Here is a 24,857-nt window from a genome sequence, read left to right as displayed (position 1 = left end):
TTATCCCAAAAATACCATGGACACTTTAAAGAAGATTTTATTTCAGGGGCTTTTTGCACGGCTTCAAAATCACACAATGGTTGCTAATTGGAAACGCTATTGATTTGCCTTAACGCACGACGTCGTAGACAATCTGCAACACTCCTGAAACCGATCAGCAAAAAGCGCTTCGTTGTAGCGCTTTCAGGGGAATCCCAAAAAGTGAATTCACCCTCCGGAAAGCGCTACACTCTTGCAAACAATCTGTAACACTAGCGATAAAGACCTGTGCGTCACCATTGTTGCGGTTTCTTCAAAGTCCCTCCTCCTGAGCCTGTCCTCCAAACTTCCGGCGAAGCGATCGCCATTTTTTTTTCTCCGAGCGAGCAGGGATAAACGCACCAGCGAGCCTCTTTCTGTTTAGAGGCTTCCCTGGCTTCAGTCCTTTACCTTTAGTCACTAAGCACAAACCACATAAAAACCCGTTTGCTGAAATAAAGTCCCTTTATTTTTTACACATTAATTCAGCCGAAAATCGGGCCCGTGAGAGGGGGGGGGATTTTTTTTTATCACTCGAGGCAGCGTGGCAACGATCATACGATCAAACGACAGCTCACATTAGGCAGCTGGATGGGTCTCTCCGTTGCAACGAATCTACCTAGATTCGTTGCTATGGGTCTGTTTTTTTTTTTAAACCTTTCTTAAAGGGAAAGGGGCTGTTTAGGAGCATGCTAACGGCTGCCCATTGGCTGCTTGACGGCCAGGGGCGGGACGAGCTTGGCAATAGCGCTTCCTTTCTAGCGATTTCTGCCGAGACCGGAAGCCTGTGGGAAACGCTAAAAAACGCAACTGATTCCACTACAAAGGCAGGTATGCATAACGACGAATTCCATTATTTTAAATGGCGATTTTTCATTCCGCAAACAATTTGCAACAAAGATCCCCGTGCGTAAAGGCCCTCACTTTTGACAATGTAGGTTTGTGGCCACGCTACAACACAGACCATACCATTTTAAAAAAAGACTTACTTGGAGCAGGAAATGGAGAGGGAAGGCTGGTGAGAGGGCAGGACAAAGCTGAACAGACTATCACATTTTCCCTCCTCCATAAGGTCTTATCCCTGGTTGCTCACTGGTTGCTCACTGGTGGTTCGTGCAATTTAGGGTGGTAAATCCACTTTTCTGGATTCCTTAAATCGTGACTTAAAAATGGCCAAATCACAACCCAGCTACTTGATGGCCTTGGGATGTTGGCAATTTCATGTGGAGGGAGCTCTATATGCCGCCAACATGTGAAGTTGTCCAGGAACATTTTCCTCATGCAGAAATGGCCTAAAAAAACCTATCAATATGGAAAGCTGAATTGAGAGCTTCTTCTTAGAAGTAGATTCTTGCTTGTGCCTGGCTAATATCTGGCTAAGATTCTTTTATGGATTCATATAATTGCTCCCCTTAATTATCTATGTAACAGTAATGGAGGGTATAACTTTCTGTTAGTCTGCGTTAAAATTATAAAATAGTTATGCTGTAATAAAAGATAAAATGGAATATTCTCTACCAGTACCACTAGATCTATAACATACTTAAAATATTGTTGAGGTACGCCTCTTGCCGGGAATTAAATGAGTATAGGAAAGCTAACAAGATATCCAGAGCCTCTTAAGCCCACAAATATATTTCAATCAAGCCTTACCCAAGTAATTCACAATATACCTGTGAAACTTGAATAGGCAGTGCCAAAAGTTGGTGAAGCCCTAATAATGAAAAGCCATGATACCACATCAATGGCTACACAAAGGGCATCTCTTCTATCAGTGGTGCCATATGCATCACTTCTGGCAGAATAGTCAAGAGGAAGCCTCACAACCTTGGGGAGAGGCTTTTCAAGTGAGTACTAGAGAAGAAAAGAAGGGAAGACGTTTCTCACTTATTAGTGTCTTCCACGTGCATTGCTTTTGCATAGACTCCATCACAATATCATTCCAATACAGTTTTAGATTTGCTGTTTTTTGCTGAATAGTGTGGACTATGTACCTTATTGCCAATCTTCTTACCTTTTTTTGCTACAGTTCTGTAGATTTTGAGCAGCCAGAATGGTGGTGGATGGGGCTTATAATTTCTGGAAAAAAAGAGCGAAAATCTCTTCAGAAATAGTTCCCTGTTGGCTGCTACTTAAGCAGAGATGGTAAAGTATTCTTTCTGGAAAATAATTTAATTCTCTGTCTCTACAGATATTGCTAATCACTTAAGTTTAGGAGATTTCAGAAAAAAGGTATGAAATGTCCCTTAGTGTTCTTTCAAACTGCATAATGATCTCTCTAAGAAGTAAGTGCAAAATTAAAAACTTATATCCCCTGATATTGAGTTGAATGGCTCATTAGCCAAAAAGAAAAGGCAATTGGTCTGAAATAGAAATGAGCTTAGTAGTTGTATCCCCCCTCCTCATTTGTTGCCAAAGCAATAATACTTTCAGATTTAGAATAGCCCTATGTGAGATCCCTTGATAGAACAAGATGGTGGTACAACTAGAAGGTCTCCCCAGCCTCCAATTCATTTGATTCGGTGGGCTCAAGTGGCTAGGGATAGGGTAGTTCTATATGGTCTAATACTCAAAAACAGGGGGGGGGGGTTTGAATTTCCCCAGTACTTATCGCACCCAGCCTCAACCAAATGCCTGGTGGAAAAGCTCCATTTTGCAGGCATTGTGGAACCTTGAGAGCTCTGACAGGGCCCACAGCTCTTCAGCAAGCTCATTCCACCAGGTAGGGGCCAGGATTGAAAAGGCCCTGGACCTGGTTGAGGCTAGGCATGCTTCCTAGGGCCCTGGGACCATCAGCAGATTCATACCCGCAAAGTGAAGTGCCCTGCAGGAGGCATAAGGAGGTAAGTGGTCCTGCAGGTAAGGACCCAAGCCGCATATAGCCTTAAAGGTCAAAAACAGAACCTTGAACTTGATCCGGAAACAGACTGGTAGCCAAAGCAGTTTCCTCAGTAGAGGCTGGACATGGGTCCTCCAAGATGATCTAGTGAGGACCCTAGTAGCTGCATTCTGTACCAGCTGTAATTTCCAGATCAAAGCCAAGGGTAGGCCCATGTAGAGCGAGTTAAAGAAGTCTAGCCTGGAAGTGACCATTGCATGGATCACTGTAGCCAGGTGTTCCGCTGACAGATAGGGCACTAGTAGCTGTGCCTGGTACAGATGAAAAAATGCCATCTGGGCTACCTTTGTGATCTGAGCCTCCATTGTAAGTGAGGCATAAAAGATCACCCCCAAATTCCTGGCCAGTGGTGCAGATGTTTCACGCCATCCAGGCCGGGTAATCGGGCTTCCAATTCCTGCCCTCTTCTCCCCAGCCACAGGACCTCCGTTTTGGAGGTTGACTTTTCCTGATCCATCCAGCCACTGCTTCCAAACAACTGGCAAAGGTATCTGGGGGAAGATCCAGCCGGCCATTAGGAGATAGAGCTGGGTTATCATCAGCATATTGACGATATCCTAGCCCATAACTGTGAACCAGCTGGGCCAGAGGGTGCATGTAGATGTTAAATAGTGTTGAATTATTTGTATCATTCTTGTTTTATGTAAACTGCCCTGAGCCTTCGGGGAGAGCAGTATATAAATATAATAAATAAACAATCATTTTGTACCACTCTTTGTTTGGTACCCACCCCCAGAGAATCTTGGAAACTGGAGTTTGCTGAGGATGCAGAGTATTATCCTGAAGTTCCCTCACAGAACTGTGTTTCCAAGGATTATGTGCAGTGATAGATAGATACAATGAAAGGATTAATCAAATGGGATTATTAATCAGATCAGATCTAGATATGCCTACAGATTTACTTAAACACTAAAATCCAAATCCATTCTGGAACAGATGAACAGCCTACCAGTGTCATTTTTAAGAGAGTCTAGACTCATTGACTTCAACAAACTTACATAGGTGTAAGTTTGCACTGTGCTGAATAATGCATTTTCATTTCCCTATCAACACAATCTGCTATTGGATTTTACTGAGTGGAATGGCAAAATCCACTTTCAGACAATCACTAAAGTAGACTGAAAGGGCATTATTCAGCCCTTGCAGAAGAGATTCCTTCCAGCTCTTTTACAGTTTAACATTTTTCCCTTTCATCAAGAGTTTAAGAGGATAAAACCTAGGTGTGGTGTTTGCCTCCAACCCCTGGCAACCCACACCATTTCTGCTGCCATTATGTGGTCTCTGTGCTTGAGTTATTGGTCTTTAAATAGCAAAAACCTTTCATCCCCCATGGATGCCTCTGGGATGGAGCAATGACAGCTCACATTCGGATTTAATCGTGTAAACCACATGGCCAAGCATAAAAGGGCAACGGGCGGCTTCATATACAGCATGAGAAAGAGTCCCTGTATTTCCTTCATGCTAATCCTCATCCCTCTTAAATCTCTCTGCTTGAGTACTGCTTTTAGTATACAAGCGACAAATCCTTCTCTTGGGGTTGGGCTGATCAGAGCCAGCTTTTGGTATGCAAAAGAGGCAAGGACTTAAAGCGCACAAACCCTGCAGGAGGAAAACAAGTAGAGCTGAAGCAGTGGAAGATTTTTTTTTTGTCTTTTGGTTTTAAACTTTTCTTTGTTACCAAAATGCTCTCTCTGGTGCAGACGAGGATCTTCTCCGCATGAGTTGCAGTTTTGTGTATTTGTCTTGCAGGAGGTCTGCAGGGGGTCATTCATAAAAAACTTAATGAATATTAATCAGTTCACAGATACATATGCTATGACTGCCCATCCACTTCCCTCCCTCAGCGACAAGATTTTCCCACCATTTTTCTTTCCCTTTACTGACTGAGTCACCCTAGTTATATGATTTATGCACACTTCAGAGCTGACTCCTTGTCTGACTGTGTGGGGAAATTCTTCTAGAAGATCTATCCCCATTTTTGGCCTGAATGGGAGTCTTCACCAAACTTCCTTACCAACTTTCTCCCAGTTTTCTGTCTGTGTTAAACTGCTCTCAGTCAGAGGTGAATTCCAAAACTGTCAGTATTTGATTCTTCTCAGTTAGGGCTGAAATCAGGGCCATTCCGCACAGCATTAATGTTGCTGAAGTCTTACCATTGTGTAACGCTATTTTTAAAAATATTATGCACAACACAATATTATGTACACAATCTGCAACACTCCCACAAAAATCACTTCATTGTAGCACTTTTCAAGGAATCCACAGAAGTGGATTTCCCCTGAAAAAGCCTGCTAGACTCTTGAGAACAACCTGCGACACATCCGAAAAAGACATGTGCATTCTCAATATAGCGGTAGCAAGCATGTCCCTCCCTAAGCTCTCGCACCCGAGCTTCAGGCATCGCGATCGCCATTTTCCCCCCCTTTAACCAGCAAAAGCAATGAATAAGCGATACTTGTTCGGCTGAAATCCCTCCACAAGCAATTGTCAGTAAAGTTTCCGAGCAAAATACAGCCCCCGTTCGACACTGCCCGTAATTTCGGCCAGAAATTGCACCGAGGGGGGAGGGGATTTTTTTTGTAACTTTAAGAGCATGTAAATGATTAAGCGCTAGCTCCTACGCCAGCAAAAAGGTCTTTCTGATACATCGAATGAACGAATATGGATTGCTACTGGTGTTTTCGGATTTTTTTAAAACAGTTTTTAAAGGGAACCACGAACACAACAGTTAATTGGCTGTTCTATTTGATTGACAGCCAGGGGCGGGAGGAAGAACAGAAAAATATTGCCTCCTTTGTTGCGATTTCAGTGAGACCAGAAACTTGTGCGTTATGAGAATAGCGCTAGTGGGAGAGCCTTTTTCACGAGAAAAATACCTGTGTGCATTACTGAGACCTGCCGCTATTAATTGCAGCGCTTTTCAATAGCACTCAGATTTAGCAACATTGCCCATTGTGCAGAATGGCCCTCAGATGGACAGTACTCAATTCAGCCAAGGCAATAATCTGACTGTCTCCTGAGCATGAATCTCACAAATCTTTCCCTGCACAGATGATACTGACCAACAGGCAAGAGTTGGTGGATGAGGTGAAGAATGTGGGGACCCTAGGGGGAAGTGACCATGTCCTCATAGAATTCCTTTTGAGATGGGGAGCCAAGGAAGCTTGTAGCCAGACACGGATATTGGATTTTCGTAGGGCAAACTTTAATAAACTCAGAGACATGATGAGTGTCATAGCATGGACGAGAATGCTGGAAGGGACGGGAGTATGTGAAGGGTGGGTGCTACTCAAACAAGAGCTATTGCATGTTCAATCAATGACTATCCCAGAAAGACGAAAACACTGCAGGAGCTCTAAGAAGCCTATTTGGATGAACAGAGAACTTCAAGAGGAACTAAGAAAGAAAAGGAAAATGTTCAGGAAATAAAGGGAAGGACAGAGCTCTAAAGAAGAGTTCCTACAGGTTACTAGGCACTGTAGATCAATCATCAGAAAGGTCAAAGCTGAAAGTGAGCTAAGATTGGCCAGGGAAGCCCACTGTAACAAGAAAAGATTTTTCAGTTATGTGAGGAGCAAACATAAAGTAAAGGAGGCAATAGGCCCACTGTTGGGTGTGGATGGACAAACTCTAATGGAAGATGCAGAGAAAGCAGAAAGGCTTAGTGCCTATTTTACATCTGTTTTTTCCCACAGGTCAAAGGGTTTAGGCACATCTAGAGATGGCCGTAGCCAAAGGATTGTGACTGGGTGGCAGGTTAACATGGATAGACAGGTTGTCGAGAGGCATTTAGCTGCACTGGATGAGTTCAAATCCCCTGGGCCGGATGAAATGCACCCGAGAGTTCTCAAAGAACTTTCCAGAGAACTTGCACAGCCCTTGTCCATCATCTTTGGGACCTCTTTAAGGACTGGAGATGTCCCGGAGGACTGGAAGAGAGCAAACGTTATTCCGATCTTCAAAAAAGGGAGGAATGATGACCTGGGAAACTACAGACCAGTGAGTCTGACCTCTGTTGTGGGGAAGATAATGGAGCAGATATGAAAGGGAGCAATCTGCAAACATCTGGAGGACAATTTGGTGATCCAAGGAAGTCAGCATGGATTTGTCTCCAACAGGTCCTGTCAGACCAACCTGGTTTCCTTTTTTGACCAAGTAACAGGTTTGCTGGATCAGGGAAATTCGGTTGATGTCATTTACTTGGATTTTAGTAAAGCTTTTGACAAGGTTCCCCATGATGTTCTGATGGATAAGTTGAAGGACTGCAATCTGGATTTTCAGATAGTCAGGTGGATAGGGAATTGGTTAGAGAACCGCACTCAAAGAGTTGTTGTCAATGGTGTTTCATCAGACTGGAGACAGGTGAGTAGCATGGTACGTATTTATTAATGATCTAGATGAGGGGGTGGAGGGACTACTCATCAAGTTTGCAGATGACACCAAGTTGGGAGGACTGGCAAATACTCCGGAAGATAGAGACAGAGTTCAATGAGATCTGAACACAATGGAAAAATGGGCAAATGAGAACATTATGCAATTTAATAAAGATAAGTGTAAAGTTCTGCATCTGGGTCAGAAAAATGAAAAGCATGCCTACTGGATGGGGGATACGCTTCTAGGTAACACTGTGTGTGAACGAGACCTTGGAGTACTTGTGGAGTACTAAACATGAGCAGGCAGTGTGATGTAACTTGGAGGAGGGCAGGATGCTGTTTCTATTGGCTGCAGAGGAGAGGACACACAGTAATGGGTTTAAACTTCAAGTACAACGATATACGCTAGATATCAGGAAAAAAAATTTCACAGTCAGTTAGTTCAGCAGTGGAATAGGCTGCCTAAGGAGGTGGTGAACTCCCCCTCACTGGTAGTCTTCAAGCAAAGGCTGGATACACACTTTTCTTGGATGCTTTAGGATGCTTAGGGCTGATCCTGCGTTGAGCAGGGGGTTGGACTAGATGGCCTGTATGGCCCCTTCCAACTCTACGATTCTATGATGCTAACCAACCAGATTGCTTGGGGCAGCCTGCCACTCAAGGCTCTCTGCTTCCGTGAAGAATTAACCAGTCATAGTCCTTTATTCTGTTTGTACAGCACTTTCAAGCTTTTAAAAAGTATAGTCCATCACATATAACTTTAAACCTTCCCATCTTGCATTCACACCATTTTCCAGGGTTGTAATAATTTTTCAAGAAATACACATTTGCAGTTAGGAGAAAATTCTAAGCTAATCATTCCTTTCATAATAAAAAGTACAGCGTATCTCTGATTATGTGAATATTCAGTGCATCTCCATATATTGCATATAATTCTTTGTGGAACAGTGATCATTCCTCCCCAAATGCAACCACTGAGGGACAGAAGCAAGAAGGGCTTTTTAACCCTTTCCTCCTGTTCTCTGTTACCACAAAACACTTTCTAAGCTGTTTTGGCTCCCATGTGAGGAAAGATATGGGAACCATTGTTAAAATGACAATGAAACTATGCATAACTCATTCAGTAGTTTCACTGTAAGAAACTATCATTTCATGCACAGACACACAGGATGAAAAGATAACTTGTGTTGGCTGGGTGATGACAGAGTGAAGTGACTCTACTGACATGCAAATGTCATAAATATATATAGTAGCAGATGTGTTATGGCTCATTCACACATGCAATTTGTCACTTGAAAGCTTGGCCAAAGACTTTCAGGACACCAGTGTTGTCATGTGACCTGGACCTCGGTTGGCTCTAGAGATGAAAACATTTTTCTGAGTTTAGGGATATTACTGGCATGATGTCACATATGAAGGAGGGGGGAATGATTTAAATGAAGCTTTCTTTGTCTTATTATCTTCATCTATGAAGGGACTCATGTATCTGATAAAAAGACACTGTTGCAGATACAGGGATCATTTTTATTCAAACTCCTTGATGACTGTCTGGGGAAGTATCATAAACATGGAATACCTGAGTTGTTATTGCAAGCAGTCCAGATGTAATCTAATCACCTCTTCAATTTTCATTAAAAAGAATCTGAAGCCTTATTTTAATAAAGTTGAAGGATTACAGTTCTCCCGACTGAAATCTATCCCATTTTAAAAACATTCTACAATAAAACCTTGGTGAAGGGACAGAGAGAGATAAACCAGTTGGTAAAAGTAACAATGGTACAAGGCAAAGGAGTTTTTCTTGCCAAATGTTCCACCCTTCTAATCCTTGAGTTTCCCATTCAACAATAAACATATGGAAAGCATATCTACATGTCAGCTTGAAAAGATATGAATCCACACTTCTGCTTGTTGTACTTAGGCTTCAGCCCACACTAATTCTGCCAGTGCTCCATCACAAACACCTGTTCCTGTCTCTATTTCTGTGGTATGGACAACTAGTGCCTTCTGAACAACTGGCTTCCAGGAAAAGCCATGGCAGAAATCCAATGCTTTAGGTTGAGAGGTAAAAACAGCTATTGAATAGTTCAATCAGTGCCGTGGCAAGCCCAAGGTCACCCAGCTGGCGGCATGTGGGGGAGCGCAGAATCGAACCTGGCATGCCAGATTAGAAGTCCGCACTCCTAACCACTACACCAAACAAGGCGTGGAGTTGCTTGTGGAGTGAAACATCAGCTCTTTATTAGATCACACCAACTGAACTGGAACACATAGCCAACCACTCAAACTTATATACAGAACCAGGTTCCAAGCAAAGCTCATATCTGGCTCCTTGCCATTACCCAGGTTTAAACTACTTGGACCATTCAAATGATCCAGTGGCAAAACAGATCCTGCATGCTATGCAATAGTATTAAATGTCCCTGCTGTTTGAACCGGAGTTCCTGATCTGCAGGTCTGTTTCACCACATACACAATACCAGCCCTAGAAAATGACCCCACCCTTGGTCTAACAGAGAGGGGAGGTAAGAAGGAAGAGGGTCTATCCATGATTCCACCCCTGACAGAATGAGAAGGAGCAGAGTCACCTTAGTTTCCACTTGTCTATTATCCACCCATCTTATATGGAAGGGGCAGTTTATGCTGCTTTATGTCAACAGCTATTCCTTTGCATTTTTGCATGTGGTTTAGCCACTGGCTCCATGGAAGTGAGGAGTAGCACCTGCTCACCTGACTTGAGGGGGACTTGTGGCAGTGCCATCCCACTTCACAGTGGGCCATTCTCATGTGAGGCTGGCCCCTACCAGGTGATGACCCTCCCCAAACCATCACCCCACAGGGACTTCCCCCAGGGGCTTTTGATGGCTAATCCCTTGCATACTTGGATGCTGATTAATGCTATCCTAATCGATCTTTATGAGCCTCTTGTGGCGCAGAGTGGTAAGGCAGGAGACATGCAGTCTGAAGCTCTGCCCATGAGGCTGGGAGTTCAATTACATTTCATCTTATTTGTCCATCTACTTCATTGTTCCTAACCAAATAAAAAATTGGACCCTGATTGGGTTGAATGGCAGCATAAAAATGTTCTTAATAAATACATAAATGCCCTGTTCATTGTGCAAATATAACAGCAATTTTGTAAGCAGTTTTTGTTCAGATTATATGGCAAGCAATTGAGGAGAAAGAGCTTCAAAAAGGCTGGAGCTGAGTTAGTTACTGCTGTAATACAATCAGCAAGTTATTTGGAGCAGGCCTACCTTGTAGGGCTGGTTGTTTTAAACTGCAAGGTCCTGGTCATGTGCTCAGCAGAGTCACACAATGGCTGCAGAACAGGACCTGAAGTTGATGCCAAAAGGCATGCCTGGAGTTATTGCCAATAACTCATCAGAACTTTTTGTTACAAATGGGAACTCCAATTTTCTCTTGCACAGGAAGAGAAGGAAACGGCTTTGTTCCCAGTCTGTCTGTTTTTGTCTGTCAGTGTAGCAGCTTGCTATGTTGTTGCTGCTTAGCATGCAGAGAACTTTTGCTTTGTAACTTGCTTAAGTTTGTGAAGCCCTGGTCAATCAATGAGCATGGTGTATTCGTGTAGCAAGTAAACTTTATTATTCTTAAGCCTATTTTGTTCCTATGCCTCATTGAAGCTAGACTAAGAGTGGAACCTTACGCAGTGGGAGAAAGGGCGATCATCCTTTCTATGTTTTTGTGACTTTTGCCAGCGCTTCCAGGTGGGATTGTAATGTTTGGGCAAGTGCAGAAGTTATTGGGGGCCACAGCCAGATCCACAACAGATTTTGGTGGCAGAGGGTAGGATCTGGTGTCCCCCTAAACACTGTAAAACAAATATTATTTTTGTTGTTTGTTTTGTATGAGTTACTTTCTTCCTGGCCAAATTTATTTTTATCTGCTCTTCCCCCTAGACGCTTCACAAAGTTCTGTTTCTGTCCTTCTCAGTGCCCACAGTGACAAATGAGAGTGTTGAGCAGAAAACTGGACTGAGATTTCTGCTATTTTTTCAATTTGCCTTCTCTGTTAGCAGATAATTTCTATCCAAAACAGCCATTTTCTCCAAGGGAACTGAGTTCTGTGGTCTGAAGATCAATGGTAATTCCAGATCTTCAGGTCTTTGGTGCCTTAGTATCATAGCTTTCTTAGTCTAGTTGGCAACATGTCAGCTATCTCTGGGTCCCTAGCAGATTGCAGTCATGGAGGAGGAGCAAAAAATTAATGCTCATTTCCCCTCACCCTGGTAGTCTGTTTAATAATTAATTGTAAATCATCTTGTATCTTGCCGATTCAAAACCCCCTGCAGAATATCATTTACTCATCAATGAATAATCATCAATTAGCAGGGCTGAAACCCCCCAGCATCACTACAACAGGGGCCTTTCCTGCATTATTATTTTTCCCTGCAACCATCTGATAGGCCAGTGCAAAGGGAAATGCGGGAGGGTTCACTAAGAAAACATATGTACATAGCATCACTTGAAATGCAAATTACTCTAGGATTCATCAAAAACTCTTATGATTTAGCTTTTGGACTAATCCTTGAATGAAAGCACAAAGGGATGACACCGCTTCCAATTCTGCATTGGAAGTTGATTCATCACAATCATATTACAGCTGTTCTCTCACAGAGCAGTTCTTTTAGAGCTCTCTCAGCCCACCTAATTCACAGGAGAGAGGAACGAAAGGCAATTGTAAGCTGCTTTGAGACTTCTTCAGATAGTGAAAAGCAGGTTATAAAAAACAGGTTTTCTTCTATGGTGCAGCGTGCCAATTCCAGCACAACCGTCCCTACCCTGCAACATCTCCAGTGGATTGCAAGCTGCCACTAGCAACTACACTGTTGATTCTATTTTCATCTGGCCCGAAATCTAGGTTTAAGAGTAAAGGCTTACAGAAGCATGTGCAGGAGGGTTCAGTTTCCAAAACCTTTTACTACTGGAAAAGAAGAACTTTACCGGAGAAGGCTTAAGGGCTGACAATTCATAACATCCAGGAACTCATAAGCCCCACCACTTTTCATTACACAAAAATAAGGTCTTTTGGAGGATTTAAGCCAAGAATAATCCTTTCTTTGAATACTGACATTGCAAACACTTTGCATATGTGCAGAGAACTTTTCCTTCACTGTGCAATAACCATACATATTTATCTTTCTGCAATTTGGGGATAGTATCATGACTGTTAAGAGAGATTTAAATTTTTGCATTTTACCCACATCCTTCTGTCCTGCGACATCTCAAAAGACAATATTACATTTAAACAATACATTAATTAAATTAACAAAGAATTCAGTACAAACAAATCCCCAGGATCGCTGATTGAATAGCATATTACAGATAGATGGCTTCTTCTGAAACTCCTAGGCTTGCCTCCTTGTTCTAATTACTGTACGGGTAAATTGGAGATAAGAAGAGATAATCCTGCACAGCTCAACTATATTTGCATTTAGCATATAGTTAATATCCATGGATTTTTTGGTCTTTCTTCAAAGCAACGTGATTGCAGATATACACAGATAGCTAGTGGTGTGTGTAAGTACGATTAAAGCTGCTATTCAATATGACATCATCAATCCCCAGCCAATAAGCTTCAGAATTTAGGATTTATTTATTTATTTATTTATAACATGAGTTGTTAGTCGTCTCTATTGGCGTACTGGCCCATGACGACTTACATCATAAAAATATAATCATTACAATACAATAATAAAATCCCATATATCCCAATAAAACTTCCAACACTGCAAAACATAGCAAAACAAGAAACAAGCAGCAGACAAACAGCCCATGGTCAGTTCTTCCTAGGCAGGCACCAGACTCTGTGCTGCAAATGGAATATCTGGAATGGGAATGGCATGCAGAAGGAGAAAAGAAGGATCTACCCACCCTAACCTCAACCAAATGCCTAGTGGAAGAGCTCCATCTTGCATGCCCTGTGGAACCGTGATATCTCCGCCAGGATCCTCAGGTCAACAAGGAGCACATGTAGGCGCTAAGACCAAAAAGGCCTTGTCCGCGGTTGAAGCTAGGCACACTTTGCAAGGGCCAGGAATTATCAGTTTATTAGTGCCCTCAGAGCAAAGTTCCCTGGAGGGGGGCATAGGGGGATGTTGGGGCCTGGCAGTCCCTATTCCCTATACAAGAATTCTCCCTCATCCATAAAATTTCTGGCTGTGGGCCAACCTGTAGCAGAAGAATTGAAAACCCTATATAGCCACAGCTAGTTTTTATTCTCTATTTGCCTACATGTTTCCAATTATTTTGTCGCGATGACTGAGAGAGAGAAGATTGATGGATTGTTGATGAAAGCTGAGATTTGTAAAATACCTGAAGTCCAATGTGCTAAAGAATGTAGATAATTGTTTTCTCACAGCTACATTTCTGTTCTGATTTATTTGTATACGAGAGTTCTTCCTGCTTACTATCTGGAAATAAACAATGCAGCGTAAAATAAATAAAAATCTAATATTAAATGCAAATAGATAGAAGTAGATCAGTGGAAAATGCCTTATAGTCTCTCACTCTTCTGCACATTGGCTAGGTACTGATGAGGCTGGGGGCAGTAGGGCTACACTGTTACCAGAATCAGGCTTACACATGTCCTGTGACGCATGTATTAAGCCATGGGGAATCAACAGAGTGAGAGGGCGGTAATGTAGCAAAAATGGATTGATTTTGCCAATGTTTTACAAGAACTCAAAGTAGACAAATCATAACAATCTTTATTAGAAGGAAAATAATAAAAGCATAAATATACCTAACACACCTATCAAGCAGTCATATAGAGAAGAATCAGGGTAGGAAAAGAGGGTTCAGTATAATTACTGTGCCTGTAGAGTAGAGAGTCAGAGATCAGCGACATGAGCCAGTGTGAAGGCCAGTTCCAATGGATCCTGAGTTGGAAGACAGAGTGGTTGTGTACAGCCATGGCTTATGAAGAAGAAGAGTTGGTTCTTATATGCGCTTTTCTCTACCCAAAGGAGTCTCAAAGCAGCTTACAGTCGTCTTCTCTTCCCTCTCCCCACAACAGACACCCTGTTAGGTAAGTGAGGCTGAGAGAGCCCTGATAGTACTGCTCAGTCAGAACAGCTTTATCAGAGCTGTGGCAAGCCCAAGGTCACCCAGCTGGCTTGCAAAATTAGAAGTTCGCACTTCTAACCACTACACCAGGCTGGCTCTTTATATAGGTTTTTATATAGGTTTTTGGGACGGGGGTGAAGTGATGTGGCCTAAGTGAGCACATGATGGAATTTTCCATGTTGGGCAATGCCCTGGCCAGGTCTGGAGATGGCCATTGATGGGCTTAGACAAAGACATTAATGTGTCTATGAAAAGGGAGCCATCTTGTCTCAATACATCTAGCTGCTGAGTTTGGGGGAAATATTTCCCATGGCAGAGGGGCCAAGCATGAGTTATGTGAGAGACAAAGAGGTTTGCCTAGGAGCCCCTGGGCAAATAGGTTTCAGCCAGGCCACTGGATCAGCAATACAATGGGGTGGGGGTTTAAGGGGAGACCAATGTTTGAGTCAGGGAATACCTGTGTCAGGCAGAGGCTGCCATTGTGAACCTGTGGCTGAGAGTCCTCTGATCTTCTCTACAGTAAAGGTAAAGGTAAAGGTAAAAGTAAAGGTATCCCCTGTGCAACCACCGAATCATATCTGACCCTTGGGGTGACGCCCTCTAGCATTTTCATGGCAGACTCAATATGGGGTGGTTTGCCAGTGCCTTCCCCAGTCATTTCCGTTTACCTCCCAGCAAGCTGGGTACTCATTTTACCAACCTCAGAAGGATGGAAGGCTGAGTCAACCTTGAGCTGGCTGCTGGGATCAAACTCCCAACCTCATAGGCAGACAGCTTCAGATAGCATGTCGCTGCCTTACCACTCTGTGCCACAAGAGGCTCTCTCTACAGTAGCCTCAACCAAAATACCTGGTGGAAGAGCTTCATCTTTCAGGCCCTGTGGAACTTTGTAATCTCTGACAGGGCTCTCAGTTCTTTCAAGAGCTCATTCTACCAGGTCAGGTCCAGAACCAAAAAAGCCCTGGACCTGGTCAAGGCCAGCTGCACTTCCTGTGGGCTGGGAGCTACTAACAGATTTGCACCCACAAAGCGAAATGCCCTGTGGGGAGCGTAAAGTAATTGCCATCCAAGGACAAGCAATTGGTGGTTCCTCAGATATGTGGGTCCCATAACACAGATAGCCTTAAAGCTTAGTACCAGAACCCTGAACTTGATGCAGAACACAACTGGTAGTCAGTGCAGCTGCCTCAGCACAGGCTGGATGTGGACCCTCCAAAATATTCCAGTGAGGACCCTAGCAGCTGCATTCTGCACCAGCTGCAATTTCCAGGTCAAGGACAAGGGAAGGCCCATGTAGAGTGAGTTACAGGTGTTAAGAATGAGTTGACCATTGCATGGATCACTGTGGCTAGGTGCTCGGGACAGATAGGGCACTAGTAGCCTCACTTGATATAGGTAGGAAAAGACCTGCCATGTTACTCTGGTGACCTGCACCTCCATTAATAAGGAAACATCCTGGATCACCCCCAAATTCCTGGTCTCAGGTGAGATCTTAAGTTGCACCCTGGCCAGTTTGAAAAGGCACACTTCCTGATCTGGCCCCTTCCTTGTCAGCAACAGTACCTCCATCTTGGAGGGGTTGGGTTTCAAGTGACTCTGCTCCAGAGTGAATCCAGCTACAGCTTCCAAACATCTGGCAAATTTTCACAAGGGTGGGGAGTCCAGCTGACCATCCATCAGGAGATAGGGCTGGGTGTCATCCACATACTGGTGACAGCTCAGGCCAGTAAAATAAATGGGCTGAAGTTGACAGTCTATAGTAATGTTTGACTTGTGGTCTCTAAAGTCCACATACATACTCATTGATCCTTTGGCCTACTTGACTAGAACAATTGGAGAGACCTACTTTGAGGAATTTATTGGTTCAATCCAGCTCTGCCCAATTAGAGAATGTTCCAGCTTGGTGTAGTGGTTAGGAGTGGTGGCATCTAATCTGGCAAGCCAGGTTTGATTCCCCACTCCTCCACATGTAGCCAGGTGGGTGGCATTCGCCTTGCCACAGCACTGATAAAGCTATTCTGACCAAACAGTAACATCAGAGTTCTCAGCCTCACCTAACTCACAGGGCATCTGTTGTGGGGAGAGGAAAGGTATGTTGATTGTAAGTTGCTTTGAGACTCCAGTTAGAGAAAACTGGCATATAAAAACCAACTCTTCTTCTTCTTAAGTGGTTATCTCAGTATAATGCTGTAGTGGTCTAGAAAAAATATATATTTATGCATTTATGTGAACTTACTATAGTTTGCAAGGCAAATGTTATACTGTTAAGAGTCCACAATAATTTGGAGATCATATGGAGTAGAGTTTTATGGGAATTCTGTGACTAAAGAAAGATGACTAAAGATTGTCTGTCCTTCAGGACCCAGGCAATGTAGAAGAAGGGCATTTTTCTTTTCTAGTGTATGCCTAATTGTTTCTATAGCAAGCAAATAATTACTGAGACAAGAATTCCATTGTTCCCATAGGAGTGGAGTTTCTCCAGGTAAAGAAATGAAGAAAGGTGAGGGAGGAATCTGTGCTATTGTGGTACTACTGAGAGCAAAATGAACTTTCAAAAAGCTGAACACTTAAGCCTATTATGTATGCACATCTTACTGCAGATTTTCTGAGCAGTAAGCCTTTAAGCTTGACTTGGGATTCTGTGCCCAGTTTACACACCATTCTTCTTCCTCTGGTGAATGCATTCTGCTGCTACAATTTTAAAAAGTGCACTTCTATAAATCAGGATGGTAACATCACTTGTGGTGTGTGTGTGTGTGTGGGGGGGAGGTGGCATCTAAAATGTTTTTTGAATTTACACAATTGCCCTATCACAGCTGTGCAGTAGAGTATAGCAAGTGTCTCTTATTTAAATCCTGGTGGTTCAGGTTTTGAGCGTGCACTTTAGCATTAGCTTGTTGAATGAAAAAAACAAAACAAAAAGGAATGCAGTCAAAGGTGGAGGGGACCTGCTGTTTAAATTGATAAGACTTTCTTTGAACCTAACAAGTAACTGCAAAGCCCAGTTTTCCATATTGTCAAGCACTAGGGGACTATCTGCCATGTTATCAGCCACCATGGAAAATGGGAAAAAATCACACAATCTCATAATATGGGGGAACCCATTGAATGTACAGAATGCATAGTAGAACCCACTGACAACTGCATTACAAACCTGGATGATTGGCAACACGGGTGTGTGTACCTATGCAAAGTTGTCTGGAATTTTACCATGCTTTTCATAGGACTGTAATTTGCTTGGGAGAGGAATTCTCTGACAGAAGCTCTGGAGAGCTTTTTAATCTTGTGCCATAAATGTTTAACAATGGTATTTTTGGAGATGCCCTCACACAGATACACAGTAATGCTAATTTTCTGCCCTTACTTGTAAATTTGCCTTGGTTTTGCGATTCTCTTATGTGATCCTGCACACTGGTTCTGATCTTGGCAGTTTTAAAAATTCTCTCCAGTGCCAACTGCACTCTTTCCTCCAAATAGATTGATCCCAAGTGAGTCTTACGTTTGGCGATTTGCAGAAGGTCAGTGTTGCTTGGCCGCCATTTTAATGTTAGGCTTCCAATGACTGCCAAAATGCCCCCACCCCCAATAAATTGTTAAGTAAAGAATTAAAGGGGGAAATGTCGATTTTTTTAGATTTCCCATCCTATTGTCTCTCTTTACATCCCATATCAATTTCATTCTGCGCTATTGATCCCCTTCCTTTATTCTGTTTGCATGCAGCACTGAACTCCCCTTCCCCACTGGGGATGCTACCATTTGCCTCCTGTCCATTCCCCCTTTCAATACTAGTAGGGAACTAAATCTCGCACTGCTCCTTTTAAACTTTCCCCTGTCATTTTAATTTTTCTTTAATTTGGTGATCTGAGACTAGCAATAGTCTCACATTGCTAAATTCATGCTGTTTGCCCCCCAGAATTACAAATTTAAAACAGCAAAGGAAAAAGTAATCAACAAAGCTTGTACACTGATGAAGGGGAGAGGAGAGAGGCTGTCAGAAAATGCAGAGTGGAAGGAATGACATCAGTGTGGGTGGGGGAGTGACCTTCAAGAGGCAGCAAAAGGACAGGGAGGGAATTCAAGGGAAGCAAAACAAGAGAAAGGTTGATGCTGGAGGTTGCCTGTAGAATTGCCAACCTTCAGTTGCAACCTGGAGTTTTCCCAGAATTACAACTGATATCCAGACTAGAGTGATCAGTTCCCCCTGGAGAAAATGTCAACTTTGGAAGGGTAGACCATAATATTAGTTCCCTGTTGTGCATCCTCCCCTCCCCACACTCTGCCCTCCCCAGGCTCCATCTCCAAACCTCCAAGAATTTCCCAGTCCAGAGCTGATCAACTCAGTTGCCAACACCAGATTGGGAAATTCCTTTAAAAATGCCTGGGAAGGGCAGAGAGGAGGAAGCTTAGCAAGGATGTGATGTTAGACACCTGTGAAGGCGCTGTTTCCTCCAGGGGAATTGAACTCTGTAGTCTAAAGATAAGTTTGTAATTCTTGAAGAACTCTAGGCCCTGTCTTGAGGTTGATAACCTTAGAGAAAGCACAAGATCTTTGTCATGTCTGTATTGAAAGAAACATGCCATAATAAATCTGGGTCATTTATATTCCCACCATTGGCATTATAATATGTATAACATGTATAACCTTTAAGGAGCACTCCCAAACAGGCAAAAGGATTTTGTGAAGCAGATTATCAGCAAACTGCAGGCTGTGAGCCACAAGAAAAGTTCTTCATCTTCAGTTATCCCAAAAGCTTTTGAAATGAATGGAGAAACATATTATGCAATATTTTAAAAGGTTGCTGTTGTATTGAGTGATTTCACACACACCCCTTCTGACCTTGTTAGATGAACTTTTAACAAAGCTTTGTTTAGTAGTTAAGAACAGAAGCCTGGAGAGTCAGGTTTGATTCCCCACTCCTACACATGTAGCCAGCTGGGTAACCTTGGGCCAATCACAGTTCTCTTGGAGTTGTTCTCACAGACCAGTTCTGTCAGAGCTCTCTCAGCCTCACCTACCTCACAGGGTGTCAATTGAGGGGAAAGGAAGAGAAAGGTGTTTGTAAGCTGATTTTGTGACTCCTTCGGAGTAGTGAAAAGCAGGATATAAAAAACAGCTCTTCTCTTCTTTAGGCATCGATGTAGAGAATTTCTGTAGAGAAATTCTGCCAGGATCTGCACTTAATATATTCAGTGTCATTGGGAGGTGCTTTGGGGTGCAAGAATACTATGGGACAATGTTGCAACTTGTGTGCACGCACATCTTTTAGAAAGTCAACAATAATGGCCAACTTTGAAAATCCAAAAGCAGGAGCTATAGATCCTCCCCCTGATATTAAAGTTCAACATCGTGGTCCCAGCCCCTGTCTTTGGCCCAGAAACAAAGTATAAGGAAGGAAAGCCAAAGCTGGTGTTTTAATAGTTGCATCATATTTCTAATGGCATAACAGTAAAAAAAATCAAACAAGACATTGTGTGTCTTATGGTTCTGACAGGATAAATAATGGACTGCAAAACCTTGGATCTAACCTGTCATGGATCTAATGAGGTGATGTATAGAGAGATGTTGTCTTAAAGGTAAAGGTATCCCCTGTGCAAGCACCGAGTCATGTCTGACCCTTGGGGTGACGCCCTCTAGCGTTTTCATGGCAGACTCAATACGGGGTGGTTTGCCAGTGCCGATGTTGTCTTAGCAAAGCTTAATAAAGAAGCAGCATAATTGTGAACAATGGGTTGGATCCTACAATTGTTTCAGAGGAAGGAGCTTGTGCAAGATGTCCTTCCCCACTTCCCAGTTCCCTCATCAGCTCCTCCATCCCCCCAAACTATTTGATGCTGTCTAAAGGACCCTCAAGGCCTTGTGATTCACAGACTACACTGAGGATAAGAATCTGGCCAAGTGGTTAGGTGGGGGAAAGCCAAAGGTAAACCTGCTGCATGTGCTGCTTTCCCATGTACAACTATTGAAGCCAACTCTAGGCATGAATAGTGTATCATTGTTGTGCTTAGCTTCAGAGTAAGTGAACCTCCACAAACATATTCAATGGTCATTTGACTGGCATTTTTCTGTAATGATTGGGGGAGTTAAATATATCCTCCCACACTACCACTCCCGATACCTCTCTCCAAGAAGTTTGGAGAAGATGGGACTGGGAGTGGAGAAGCGGTAACTCTGGAGACTTTTTACCTATTTTATGCCCACATTACCCTATTCTAATTAACTCTAGACTACTGCTTTTGCTTACACACTCCTTTGTTGGAATGGACAAGTGGACTTCTCACTACCGCCAGTATATACAGAAGCTGGGCAACTGTCAAGAAGACAAGCATGCCATGCATAGTAAACTGACACTGAATGGACAAAGTAAGCATCCATGTATATGTGCAAGTAAAAGAGAGAAAGAGATGCTTGGAGTACTGGTAATGATCAGGATTCCCTAATAACTATTTCACAGGAATCAACCACTGTGAGGTACTGAAGGTTCAGCCAACATTCATCAAGGTCATACTGCAGTGTCCAAGCTGAAGTTGGGACTCAGCTGAGATGTCTGTTCCCCTGGGCCAGTTCTCGAAATGATTAAATGCCACTGTTCCAAAAGAAGCTATTGTGAATAATAACATAGGTAGGAAAGTCTGAAAACTTCATGATTAAAACATGAGAGTCTACCTTACAGTGCATTGCACAAGAAAGATTACTGTGTTGCAGGAAGTGCCAGCTCTTCTTTCTGAGGCATCTCTGTCTCTCCTCACCTCCGCCTTTATCTCAGTAAATGGTTGTTTATTACAGAATGGAAAGGAGGAAATACGATGGGAAAGAGGTGTGCTCTGCACTGCCATTATTATACCTGCCACTCATCTTTTCACATGAGGATAAGAAATGTGATACACAGAATAAAAAAAGTCACATTCTAATAAACAAAGAAAAACGAGCCCATGGCATGGCTCGCAAAGCAATGTCAGTGAACTGCTTAGCCAGAAAGAATCTTCCAAAAGTCATAAATATCAGGTGTAAATTGGAGGAGAGGAGAAGACTAAATAAAAATCCATCCCTGTTGGCAGACATAGCCATACAATATTCATTTTTCTGAGTCCATAAAGCAAGTTTTGAAAAGAACCAGGCAATCCTATTTCATGTAAGCTGCGAATCTCTTTTAGTTGTGACACTCGTGATACAGTGAGGGCTCCGTAAGTTTGTAATTTTTCCTCCTTTTTTATTTTGATCACTGTTAATAATGGAAACTTCACATTGATGGAACTCCAGGCTACTGCATGCTGGGAGCCTGGAAGCCCAAAGAGAGAGGGAAATTGCCTGCCTCAAATTCAGCCATAAGTCAAAGAAAAAGGGGAAAAAATGAGAATGGCAACAATATGGATGCTATGGAATGTAAACAATAAATAGGTGCTCAGTCTTCCTGAAGAGAAGCGCAAGAGAAGAAGTCAGCTGCATCCGTGAAGGAGAGCCCTTGTCTCTCACCTTTAATATCTGCATTCATCTCTATATCCAAACACACACAAAAAACCTCTATTGTCTACAATGAAGCAAAGAGCTGCCATGTTTATTACCCATGATAAAAAAAGAAATTGCAATCCTTCCATTTCAAGAGTCTGAATTAAGGGGCAAGTGAGTCTCACCTCCAAGTGGGGGGGGGGGAAACCCGTTTATAACCCAAGAACATTCTCTGAGACTAAAGCTGAAGAAGAAAAGAAAAAAAGGTCACTCAGAAAGTACTTCGCTTATGAATGATACGATCCTATGCAAGCTTATCCTGTGACTAAGAATCATTAAATTCAGTGAAATTTACTTCTAAGCATCCATGAGATCAGGTTGCCCAGAAGCAGGCTAATTGATAGGCTACCATCAATCACCATACAGCAGTTGGCCACAGACCACTATCTCTTAGCAGCTCTTAGCTTGGCTGCTATTTCCGTGTGAGAAAGGGAATTGACCCTTAGTGACTCATTACTTGGAAGCAGCTCAGCTGGCTGCTGGAGTCACAGCTTACAATGATTTTTTCATTCTGCACTGCAGTCAAATATTGGAAGGTTAGCAGGGGCGTGCTCAAATACATTTGAGACCCTTGATGTAGTTCTCACACACCTGATTTTCATGAGCAGAATGGTATCCTGGCTTACCATAAATTACTACCGAGTGATGTACTCAAGACACAGGTGCTAGGAGGATGGCCATCTTGCATATTCTCACAGGCTATTCTTGATAGTGGTCCAGGGGCTAAAGGTCCAACTTCCCACATAAACTGACCTGGTTAATGAGGGTCTACAATAAGACTGGAGCTATGTCTAAGTAACAGCTTTATAATTATACATTTCAGCATAATGCATGAGGAATTCAATACAAAGCCCAAGAGAGGTGTAACATGGAAGGTTAGATTAATTACACTCGTTAAACTTTCTTTGCTTTACAGGTGAAATGGTGGCCAAATGTTTTGTCCCATTTTATTTACAATCTGAAAGACTCTCTAAGGACTTATTGCTTTCAGTCAAGATCTGGTTCACAGCCTCCTAGCTTGCTATCTCTACCCCTGTGAATTAGTTTCTGATGCTACAGCTTCACCTGCTTCTGTGTTCCTGTTCATGTTCAGATTCAGCTGAATATGGTGAGAACTCTTAATCTTTAATGCTGAACACACACACACGTGGATATCATCTGCCAAAAGACATTTTGTTATCTTTTTCTGCAGCACAACGGGAGCCTTACAGTTAAGCATGCCCAATAATATTTAACAGGATAAAAGTACTGCCTTCCAATTATCTTCATCGTAATGGACTTCTTAATTCAATAGTGGCCTAGCAAATAGAATCCTGCAGCCAAGGCCACAATGGCAGTGCCCATATTGTACTGTTTATTGTACTGAGTGTAGTCCATCCTTTGCTTTCACTGAGAGGGTGACAGCAAAGTCTGGCACTGCCAAGATGAGATCTCAGCTAACAGTGAGAGAATCTCCACTAGGTGAAATGGAATTTGCATGCATATGTATGGGTATGATTGGGTTTTCCAATGATATCTACCTGTCCTTGGATGGCAATGAATTTACAGATAGATTAGAAGAAGTCAAAGGGCATTCCACTTGTGACCTTGTTTAATTGAGCTAGTGGCCTTTAAGCCCTTCCAGATGGACAAGTATTCAGTAATATATCCGAGCAATCATTAGCACAATTAGTGCTAAGTAGATTGTTTGGTGAGAAGCACATCAGGATGGCTGAAAAAACAAAGCCTAGTGATTGAACTACAAATTATATGCCCTGCGAAAAGTTAGTCCCAAAATGTTGCAAACTCAGAACTTGCTTGAATTATGGGGAAGCCATCAACATTAAAACAACAGTCTAAACTCTAAGGAATCTATCCTTTTTAGGGCACAATTCAAAGTGCTGGTTCTTAACTTTAAAGTCCTAAATTACTTAGGGCCAGGGTACCTGAAAGACCATTCCCTCCCAAACTGGGCAATTTCTAGGGCAATCCTTCTCAGAGTAAAACTTTTCTAAGCCTGTTAAAGTCAGTGATCTTAAACCTGATTAGAATTGTACTATTATACCTCTGTCAGACCTCTTCTGCAAGACTACTAAAGGTCGGGCCAGTTGCAGGGCTGGTTGCAGGGCTAATCCACACTTCCAGATGAGGTTGGCACTGGCCCGGTTGTGGCCCAGGCCTGGCTGAAAGCAGGCCATCTGTTGCCCCACAGCAAGGGAGCACAGATATGTCCATGCTCCCTTTTTCATCCCTGGTGCCAACAGGGCCTATCTCAAGGCAGGCCAGTGTGGAAGGGGAAGAGTTGGGCCTTCCACACTTGGCTCCTCCCACACCTATGGCATTCCAGAAGAGAAAAATCCCAATTCAGCTCTGTGATGCTTCATGGCAGCACAAAGCCAACTAGGGCATTTTTATTTTCACAAAGGTGGGATTGCATTGTTACGCAATTCCACCTTCATGAAAATACCACCCCAGCTGCCTCGTCTGGAGGCAGTAATCCAGGGCAAACTGGATCTAATGGGGAAATGCTCCCCCATATGAACCCAGGAAGAGGTGGGACAAACTGCTCCTTGCAAAGAATTGGTGGCAACCTGGTGCAGTGGCACCAGTGCAGATGTGCCTCAGTCTCATCCACTAAAGTCACTTGCCTATTATTGACATGAAAATCAAAGGTTTTATTTATATTGCCACACCTTTCTTCAGTAGGCTAATCTAGATGTCACCAGGATATGTATTACAGCAGGTTCACCAATCAAACCTTATGAGAGGCATCTCAGGACACTCCCAAGCTATGAACATGCTACTTTTGAGAGAGTGCAAATCCATTCAAAACTACAGACATGTGAAGTAACAACTCTATCTGCATTGTTTCCTATGGGGGAAATGCCATGCTTTCTGCATTGCAAAGAAGCCATTAGCTGAAAGTACAGGAATAGCCTCTGGAAAAATCTTACAAATGCAAACAGAGTCCACAAGCCCAGCCAACAGAACCAATGTGA

The 24,857-nt window shown here is 42.9% G+C and overlaps 1 long non-coding RNA gene across 1 annotated transcript in view; it reads right to left on the bottom strand.

Moving 5' to 3' along the window:
* LOC143838137 (uncharacterized) overlaps window positions 1-24,857 on the bottom strand; it is a 55,187-nt gene that overhangs the window by 8,971 nt on the left and 21,359 nt on the right. Inside the window, exons 2-3 of the long non-coding RNA XR_013231254.1 lie at window positions 4,596-4,671; window positions 2,033-2,097 (exon numbers count right to left, since the gene is read on the bottom strand). This is a non-coding gene — a long non-coding RNA (uncharacterized LOC143838137). The remainder of the gene's footprint in view (window positions 1-2,032; window positions 2,098-4,595; window positions 4,672-24,857) is intronic.

The sequence above is a fragment of the Paroedura picta genome, chromosome 1 (genome assembly GCF_049243985.1).
Source record: "Paroedura picta isolate Pp20150507F chromosome 1, Ppicta_v3.0, whole genome shotgun sequence".
Taxonomy (NCBI): domain Eukaryota; kingdom Metazoa; phylum Chordata; class Lepidosauria; order Squamata; family Gekkonidae; genus Paroedura; species Paroedura picta.
Note: the sequence above shows the minus strand (reverse complement) of the source record. Positions and strands in the feature narration are given on the sequence as shown.